This window comes from Nycticebus coucang, chromosome 7 (genome assembly GCF_027406575.1).
Source record: "Nycticebus coucang isolate mNycCou1 chromosome 7, mNycCou1.pri, whole genome shotgun sequence".
Lineage (NCBI taxonomy): Eukaryota > Metazoa > Chordata > Mammalia > Primates > Lorisidae > Nycticebus > Nycticebus coucang.
In genome coordinates, this window is record NC_069786.1 from 87,262,316 (window position 1) to 87,273,241 (window position 10,926).

Sequence of the window (10,926 nt, forward strand, 5' to 3'; positions counted from 1 at the left end):
GCTATGGTTTGGATATGGTTACTTTGTCCCTACCAAACTTCATGTTGAAATTTGATTCCCAGTGAGGCAGCCCTGGGAGGTGCCTGGGTCACGGGGCAGATCCCTCATGAAAGGCTTAATGCCATTCTCCACATAGTAGTTAGTTCTCACTCCCACTGGACTGAATTGCTTCTACGGGGAATGGATTAGTTAGTTCTTAGAGAACTGGTTGTTAATAAAAATCTTGGCACCTCCTCTGTTTTTTCTCCTTCCTCACTGGGTAATCTCTGCCTAAGCCAGCACCTCTTTGCCGTCTACCATGAGCACAAGCAGCCTGACCCCCTGACCAGATGCAGACACCCAATCTCAAACTTTCCAACCATCAGAATCAGGAACCAAAATAAACATTTTTTTCATCAACAAATTATCCAATTTCAGGTATTCCTTTATTGCAACACCAAAATGGACTAAGACTGCCCATTATCTCTATTGCCTAGAAAAGTGCCTGGCCATATACTGTTAAATAAATATTAAAAGAATGAATGAATTGGGCTCAAAAACCTCCTAGAATATGCAGTTATCTATATCTTTACTTCTATTTTTTCTTTTTCTTTTCTTTTTTCTTTTTTTTTTTTCTGAGACAGTCTCACTATGTTGCCCTCGGTAGAATGCTGTGGCGTCACAGCTCACAGCAACCTCCAACTCTTGGGCTTAAGTGATTCTCTTGCCTCAGCCTCCCAAGTAGCTGGGACTACAGACGCCCGCCACAATGCCCAGTTATTTTTTGTTGCAGTTGTCATTGTTGGTTAGCAGGCCCAGGACGGGTTTGAACCCACTAGCCCCAGGGCTTGTGGCTGGTGCCCTAACCACTGAGCTATAGGTGCTGAGCCTATATCTTTACTTCTAAAAATGTTTTCTTTTATTTCCAAAAAGTTCAGATATCTCTGTTATAATGGTCATAATTATAGTATTATAGTTATATTATTACAGTTATATAATATATATTATAGTTATATTATTATAGTTAATTATAGTATTATAGTTTGTGGGTTGAATTCTCAATGTCAAGCAAACCACTCTCGTGCTTGAAGTAATCTATGTTTCCTGTGTTGGAGAATAAGCATTGACACAGTTCCAAAGCTAATGTTCAATTTCTGGATATCAGCCCAATGAAGAGTTAAAGGGAGAACATAATGGTTAAGTGTCTTTTCTTGCACTCTCATGTCCTTCTGATCATGAAGCAGGAATGAGAGTTTGTAACAGCTGGAATACAAGGGATACTGGCTAGTTTTCCCTACAGCAGAAGCTGATTCCTTCTAGCTGCAGCTGGAAAACAGTACCCTGAGATATGAGAGTGTTTAAATGCACCCACCTTAGATAAGTGTGTCAGGATGATTCATCAGCCTCACCCTTTCGCACAAGCTCAGTTATGCCAATGGTGATATAAAACATGACAGCTGTGGGGACAAGCTCATCATATGGTTAAATTGTCATATTAAGGTGGGAAAAGTAATGAAAAGCTAGACAGGGTTACTGTATTCTTATCCTTAGGATATAAGCAGGAGTTTCATTAAAGTGGGAAATTTGTAGCTTTAATAATCTTTTTCTACCAGGACAGATATTTTAATCAATTTACCATACCAATGCACCATAAGCTAAGTTGTGCACATGGCAGGTCAGTTCTATGGTTTTTTAAAAAATAAATTCTAAGGATTATAATCTGATAATCCAAATTATTCTGAAAATCATGATCGAATTTAGAGTTGTACTTCCCAGATGGTAACCACTGGCCTCAGGTGGCTTTGTGCACTTGAAACGGGACTAGTCTGAACTGAGATGTTCTGTAAGTAGAAGTGCACCCTGGATTTTATGAAAAAAAGACTTTAAGATATTGATAATTCTCCTTTTTCAGATTTCTATGATTAGGTTACAATGTTTGCATTTGTTAGGGAAGGACCCTGTTATAGCTGTGTCCCCAACCCAGGAGGTGTCCCATATACCCTAACATTGTGCCCATTAGGTTAGAGCACAACAACCTTCCTCCCTCTTTTTCTCTCTCCCCTCTCCCAACTTGAAAGATAATTTATATTGATCATTATGTGAAATGATAATATTTTAGATATGTAGGTCAAATAAAATATATTGCCACAGTTAATGTCATCTGTTTCTTTATATTTTTGTTAATGTCGCTACCAAAAAATTTAAAATTACACATGTGGCTCACATTATATTTCTATTGGGCAGATTAATTTAAACTCTCCACTTTTGTCTGATAATGCCTGAATCGTGTTTATTTCACTCCTTTTTGGTAATTTCAATAACTAGACAGCTAAAGAAAAGTATAATATCTAAATTACTAACATTAGGGCAGCGCCTGTGGCTCAGTGAGTAGGGTGCCAGCCCCATATACCAAGGGTGGCGAGTTCAAACCCAGCCCCGGCCAAACTGCAACAAAAAAAATAGCCGGGCGTTGTGGTGGGCACCTGTAGTCCCAGCTACTCGGGAGGCTGAGGCAAGAGAATCGCCTAAGCCCAGGAGTTGGAGGTTGCTGTGAGCTGTGTGACGCCACGGCACTCTACCCAAGGTGATAAAGTGAGACTCTGTCTCTACAAAAAATAAATAAATAAATAAATAAAATAAATTATTAACATTGGCTCACTTATTTAAACATCTTTGGTAGTTTTTTTAAGAAAAATTGTGGTAACATATATGTCACACAAAATGTACCATTTTAACCATTTCTATGTATACAACTTACTGGCATTAAGTGCACTCACGCTGTCGTACAATCCCCACCATAGTACATCTCCGGAACTTTTTCATCTTTCAAAACTTACATTCAGTTCTGATTAAATAATAACTTCCTCCTCCTTCACCCCCACCCCAGGCACTGGCAACCACCATTCTACTTTCTGTGAATGTCTCTGTGAATTTGTATACTCTCGGTACGCCAGGTAAGTGCAATCAAACATCTGCGCTTTTTTTGAGTGGTTTACTTCACTTGGCATAATCTCCTCAAGGTTCATCCGTGTTGTAGCGTGTCTTTCCATTTCCATCCACTTTCAGGCTAACTACTTTTCCACTGCATATATTCCTACATTTTGTTTATCCTCTCATTTATCAATGGACTCTGGGGTTGCTCCATCTTCTGGCTATTGTGAATAATGCGGCTACAAACGGTGGGAATGTAGAAGCCAATGATGGATACTATAATTAAAGGTAGGTAATACTGTGCTGTGATACCTGGTCACAGAAGTAGAAATAAAATTTCCCTGAAAACAATTCACAAACACTGAATATTTTATGTGCACGTCAAATAATTCATATATTTAGTCTTAGAACTGTATTCTTATAGGTATCAAATAATGTCTACTGCTAAAAATTGTTCTAAGTGAGTTCTGAGAATATTGATAGTCTAGTAAATGACATTTCAAACATCTTTGTTTCAGACAAGTTTGGGGACACACATTTCCCCATCTAAATGAAGCACTTACTCCATAGCCTGAAATAGCTCTTCTATTACTACTTTGCAACCAATGGATATGGCACAAAAAGTGTTTAGGGTTATAATTTTGCTTAGAGAATTTTACCATCTTTATCTTAGATTATTAAATCCTAAAATAGTATGCCATGAGTCAGTTTAGTGGGTGGTGTTTAGAGTATTTATTTTTATTTATTTTTTTTCAGAGACAGAGTCTTACTGTGTTGCCCAGGCTGGAGTACAGTGGCTATTTTTAAGTGAAATCATGGTATACTACAAGCGCTAATTCCTGGACTCCAGAGATCCTCATGTCTCAGCCTCTTCAGAAGCTAGGATTACAGGTATTCCCCATAACACCTGACTTCTTTTTTTTTGTAGAGACAGAGTCTCTCTGTACCGCCCTCGGGTAGAGTGCCATGCATCACACGGCTCACAGCAACCTCTAACTCTTGGGCTTACGTGATTCTCTTGCCTCAGCCTCCTGAGCAGCTGGGACTACAGGCGCCCGCCACAACGCCCGGCTATTTTTTGGTTGCAGTTTGGCCGGGGCTGGGTTTGAACCTGCCACCCTCAGCATATGGGGCCGGCGCCCTACTCACTGAGCCTCAGGCACCGCCCACACCTGACTTCTAATTAGGTTATGTAAAGATCAAATCAAATAGAATAAACAATATCAGAATGCATCACACTGTAGTAAAGGCAAAGGCTGTTTCATAAACCACTTGTTTTGGCTAATCACATAGCCATATGTATGTGTACAGTGAGTTATGATACGAGAAGGAACCCCCTTCCTTGATATCTACCAAGTGTTGCCTACAAAGAAAGTACTTAATAAATTACTTTGGTGGCTGATATACATTTGTAAGAATCCTTGTAGTCTTCAGACTTAAGCAGACATGAGGGTACCAAGCCTTGAACTAAGAGTTACAGCTTAAAGCAGGTAACAAAGAAGAGAAATCGGGGTGAAAGAAGCTGTTTCCTGGCAACAGGACAAGGTGCTCAGTCCCAAGCCAACCTGCTGTCTCACTTAAACATTGTCTAGTATTGAATTCCACTGTCAGACATCTCCATAACTCAATTTTTATCATAGAACAATAGCTTTGAATTTCATAATAAAATAGCTTAACTTGCAACTTGAATACTATCAAGCAGTAGTTCACGAAGGGACTAACTTCACTAATAAAAGTATTTAGTAAACATTTTATGGTTGTTTTCCTAGGCCCTACCTGTAAGGTACTAACATTTTGCTCTTTGGTTTCTTGGACTTTCCATGTTATAATTTTCATGTTATTCCTTCTTTCATGCAATCATACAGAGGGTGCCAAAAAAAAAATGTATACATCTTTTAAGAAAAGAAAAAAAAACTGTTTTAAACTTGTAATGCTCAAGTCATGCTTGACTTTTGCAATTACAAGAGGTGCTCAACATGACTTGTACTCATCTTTTGTTTTCGATATATATGGTGTATATATATACAAGTTTAATAGTTTTTTTCTTTCTTAAAAGGTGTATTCACTTTTTGGCATCCTCGGTATATACTGTATTTTCATTAACTAATTTAAAATATGCTAAAAAACACATGATCATGACATAATTGTTATTTATCATTTTGCTTCAATAGGCCAAAGTAAACCACAGATGAAACTTGATATGTATCTTACTATCAAGGAAAGAATAAGAATCAGTATAAGGGAAATGACACGTGTTTTGAAGTTAAGCAGATCTCACCACAACATTGTACGTGATCTTGTGAGTTGCTTAGCCACGTAACCTCTTTGAATTCCAGTTTCTTCATCTGGTAAAATGATATACGCCATCTCTCAGAAATATCCGTAAGAAGCAAATGAAATAACATATATGAAAATGCCTCTAACATGCTCAATGACACATAGCTACTAATACCTTTACAATTACTATTAGCACACTACTAATACTTTTAGCATTCATGTATAATTAAAAATTCATGGATAAAATTAAAAAAATCAGGAAGTAAAACATCACGAAATAAGTAAAAGAGAGATCCCACCTTTTTAGTCAATAATTCAGATAATTTATTAACATATCTCATATTTTATTATAATATTATATTATATTAACAGCTAACATGTAGACTGGGCATGGTGGTTCATGCCTGTAATCCTGGCACCCTGGGAGACTGTGGTGGGAGGATTGCTTGAGGGCAGGAGTTCAAGACAAGCCTGAGCCAGAGCAAGGCCTCGTCACTACAAAAAAATAGAAAATTTAGCTGGGCACTGTGGTTCAAGCCTGTAGTTCCAGCTACTTGGGATACTGAGGCAAGAGGATCACTTGAGTCCAAGAGTTTGACACTGCAGTGAGATATGATAATGCCACTGTAGTCTAGCCCAGGCAACAGGGACAGATTCTGTGTCCAAAAAAGAAAAATAGCTAACATATATCAGGCACTAAATTCCAAGTTCTGTGTTAGATATTTAAACTTGCATTATTAAGTTGGGTGCAGTGGCCTCCCAGCAGTTGGGAGGCTGAGGCGGGTGGATTATTTGAGCTCACAGGTTCGAGACTACCTGAGCCAGAGCGATACCCCCTGTCTCTAAAAAGTAGCCGGGTGTTGTGGCAGGCACCTTTAGTCCTGGCTACTTGGGAGGCTGAGGCAAGAGGATCAGAAGAGTTTTCATGTGTCACAGTCTACACCAGCCACCTGCTTACCCTCAGCTCTGACTCAGCCCAGCCAGATTGGTTCCCACATTGAATAAGAAGCTGAAGATCAGTTGCCTTTTAATGCATTTTGTATGTTGTCAATCTTCTGCTCTGGCTTCTGACCCTAATGTTATTGGCTCCCTTCCTAAGGTTTTGAAATGTTAAGGAAAATATTCTGCAAAGGGCTTTTTGCTTGTTGTAATGAGAGGAATATAAAGAAGACAATTGTACTAGGTGTAAAGTCTCCAAAACAGTCCTCCTGTCTGGAGTTAAGTCCAGCCAAAGTAAGTTTGCAGTATTACTCTGTGTCAGGAAGCATTGGGTTTAACTAGGAGTGGCAGGAATGCCAAAGTAACAACAGTGTAAGTAAGATAGAAGTGATTTCTCTCTCACACGGTTGAAGTGGGGCAGTCAGCACTGTCCACAGCTGCAAGGCTGCTTTCCTCTAAGGTCTTCAGCCAGGGACATGCACTGCATCTGCATTTTGGACAGCCAGATAGAGGAAAAGACCAAGAAGAAGGAAAGAGTAGATGGTTTTTCTTTTCATTATTATTATTATTTTTTTTTTTTTTGCAGTTTTTTTGGCAGAGGTTGGGCTTGAACCTACCACCTCCAAGCATATGGGGCCAGTGCCCTACCCCTTTGAGCCACAGGTTTTCATCCCACTGCCCAGGACCTAGCCACATGATTACACACAGCAGATAAGGGAGGCTAGAAACTGCAGGGTCCATACTGGGCAGCCATGGACCCAGGCAAACCCCACAAGTTTCATCACCCTGGAAAATGGGAAACAGGCATTAGAGGATTATCACTCAGTGCTGCTGATTTATCCCAGCTTTGACTCACGCCTGACCTCTGATCACAGATCCCTTCTATCTTAAAACTGAAGTGTCATGACATTTACGGTCAGATAATTCCAATCCTTAGTCACACTCTCTTATCTACATGGATAAATGGGTGCATTTATCCATCATCCCCCAGAGAATTAAAAGTGGCATGACCTTATGCATTCACCAGTATGATAAGGAAAGGGGACTTCTTGGCAACATAAGCATAATGGAAATAAAAGACAAATTCAATGCAGTTATTTCACTCCTGAAACCTGTCAGACATCTCTGAGATTCTTAACCCTGGCAACTTGCCTTGAAGGCTGCTGGCCCCTCCTACCAAACCATCACTTCCTCTGCCCAGTGCTCAGAATGCAGACAAACTCGTGCTGAGCGTCTGCTTGGTGTACCTTGCTTAGCCATTCTATTGAGGAGTCGAATTGTTCATCCCGGTCCACAGAAACTGGTCACAACGCCTTGGCCTGCATCCACAGCACAGACCATGTTTTTACTTTTACCAGCCTTAAACAAAGCTGCTGTACCAAAAATGGCACCACCCATTCCATGGTGCAAAACGTAAAACATAGATGCACACATTTGCTGTTTGCCCAAAAGAGAGAAAAGCAAACAAAAGTTTGCTACAGTTTCCTTTTTGTCTCTCCAGTTTTTTTTCTTTAAGTGCTAAATGCATAAAGAGAATAGAAATAGCAAGTTGTATTCTTTCTCATCCATACTTAGCTAACAACTTTAATTGTGTCTTGGCTTGGTAGTTTAAAAAAACGTGTTTATAAAGCAAAGCTAAGTAAATGTCCCCTTAGAGTAGCAAGGAACTTACAGCCTGGTATGCATGCAAATAGACATTTGAAACTTATCTGGTGAAGTAGCTGTTTTGCTCACAGATGTCTTTCTTAAAAGGCTTTATTTGCTTATAATATCTATCTGATATTCAAGGTAGCTAAAATTGTGGCTCTAACAAAATGCCTGTAGTTCTAAATATGATTTTGCTTATCTAGGTTGTATTTTTAATGTTCCTAATCCTAAAGGAACATGAACAAGAACATGTTCATGTGATCATGCAGAATTAAGAGCTTTCCCTCTTTCCCCATTTAAAAAAACAAAGCCAACCAGTCCTGGGCTGATTGACTTCATGGCCTTGTGATCTGTGCCATTACCCAAGGCTCCCGCCTCAGAAAGTCATCATACTTATTTCAATCTGTTATTGCCATATTGAAATTCTTAAAAATTTTACCTTCAAACTTGTGTTTTGTAAGTTAAATCCAATGAGAAGGTGCAAGAGCAGAGGTGTCATGGAGCTTCGAAATGATTTCCAAACATGATGTGAGTGGCATGTTCTGCTGTGATGAGAAGGTGGAACACAATCCTCCTTCCCCTTTAGAACCTCATCTCACACCTTATCAGGCACTTCTGTGAGTTATGACATCAACAACTGGACTTCAAAATGCATATAAGCCCAAGATTTTGACAGATAGGCTGTGGCAGCGCTAGTCTCTGTCAGCCTTCGAGCGGGTATTCAGACCCTTTCCAGTCCACATGGCATCAGCTCCATTTCCGAGAGTCCAGGTGTCTGACATGCCGGGATCTCCTTTATATCCACAGAGGCCTACTTTCATCCTGACTGAGCCTTGAGAATTTTAGGATTGGACTCTAAATGAAACTGGAACTCACTCACTAGGGGGTTAATTTACTTCATCCGCTGAGTATGATCTCTCTGAGTATGAGCAGGATTTGTTCTTGTTGCATTTCTGCTCTTTGAGTACTGAAAAAAAATGGTTCATTGTATGGCAATGGACATGTGATTCATGAAATCATACTTTGATCATCTCCTTATCATAAGGAGAAATGTACAATTTGTAGGTCCCCTCCCCTTGCAGTTCCATTCTCATGGTGTTCACAGGATTCTGTCTCTACTCTCAAAACTCAAAGCAAGTACATTACGTTGATGACTAAGTAAGGTGGGGGAGGGGCACTGTCAGTCCCTGGAACCAGAACTTGCTTCCAATGCAAATAGAATGTAGCATTCTAAGAAATATGAAAGACCAAGGAAGTGTATAATATCCTTTCTTATTTGTGTCATTTTCCTGTATTAGCCAATTACATATGCTGAAAATCACGGCCTAAAAGGAAATGGAAAGATAGGGCTAGTTCCTTTTCTTTTTAGTCCTTGCCTGCCAGTAAGCCCAAGTAGAGAGGGCTGGTAGAATGTGTGGACCCCAAGAAGTGAAATAAAAACAGACAAGTTAGTTTCCTGCAGTGTTTCCACTGTTCTGGTTAAGAACAAAATACATACATCCATTTATAAGCTATGAAAAATGAATTGTGTAATTTTGGAAATTCCACAAATAATTGTTACATGCATCTCTGCATTTAAAACTGGCATTGAACAAGATAAACATAAATGGTAAAATTTGGGCTAATAATTAAAATTGCTTGTTTCTTTACTTCTAATGACATTAAATAGCAAAAAACCAAACCAAAACAACAAACCATGACAAATTGAAAGACTATGGAAGAAAGGAAAAATCTTTTTCCATTAGTACCTTTCTTTGATGACACTTTTTCCCTGCTTTTTGAACAAGGGGCCCCACATTTTCATTTTGCCCTCGGTTCCACAAATTGCATAGCCAGCCCTGAATCAGTCCCATTTCTATTTTTAACTTTACTGGCTTTTGTTCTATCTAAATTTTTGTCATATTTGCTACCAAGCCCAAACCAAGCCCCAGGGCAAGCTAGGTTTATCCCAACTGAAGGTTCTCTCTAGTTATTTGAAAACTGAGATGTTAAAGGAACTACGGTACGACTTAGTATATTTGTCACCTGATAAATAAGTTAGCACAGTCCGCACTTTCTAACACTTAATATAAACTTATCAACATTCCGATCCTTCAATTCCTCCACCCACAAGACTAAAAATCACATTATAACCAGGATATTTGTACTAGAATGTTTATTGCAGCCCAATTCATAATTGCTAAGTCATGGAAGAAGCCCAAGTGCCCATCGATCCACGAATGGATTAATAAATTGTGGTATATGTACACCACGGGATATTATGCAACCTTAAAGAAAGATGGAGACTTTACCTCTTTCATGTTTACATGGATGGAGCTGGAACATATTCTTCTTAGTAAAGTATCTCAAGAATGGAAGAAAAAGTATCCAATGTACTCAGCCCTACTATGAAACTAATTTATGGCTTTCATATGAAAGCTATAACCCAGGTATAACCTAAGAATATGGGAAAGGGGGAGAAGGGGGGGGAGGATGGGCGGAGGGAGGGTGATTGGTGGGATTACACCTGTGGTGGATCTGTTTTTTTTTTTGTAGAGACAGAGTCTCACTTTATGGCCCTCGGTAGAGTGCCATGGCATCACACAGCTCACAGCAACCTCCAACTCCTGGGCTTAAGCGATTCTCTTGCCTCAGCCTCCCAAGTAGCTGGGACTACAGGTGCCCGCCACAACACCCAGCTATTTTTTGGTTGCAGTTCAGCCTGGGCCAGGTTTGAACCTGCCACCCTCGGTATATGGGGCCGGCGCCTTACCGACTGAGCCACAGGCACCGCCCTGCACCTGTGGTGGATCTTACAAGGGTATATGTGAAACTTAGTAAATGTGGAATATAATTGTCTTAACACAATAACTAAGAAAATGCCAGGAAGGCTATGTTAACCAGTGTGATCAAAATATGTCAAATGGTCTATAAAACCAGTGTATGGTGCCCCATGATCGCATTAATGTACACAGCTATGATTTAATTAAACTAAATAAATAAATAAATAAATAAAAAGCTTATCAACATTCTCCACCAGGTGTCTCTAGCAGATTTTAGCAGGCACACAGGTAACATTAAAGACAAATTGTGTCAAAGATCTTGTCTTGGCTAACCTCTTTCCATGGGCAATTTTTTTAACTGCATCATCACGTTTTAAATAAACCATCTTGC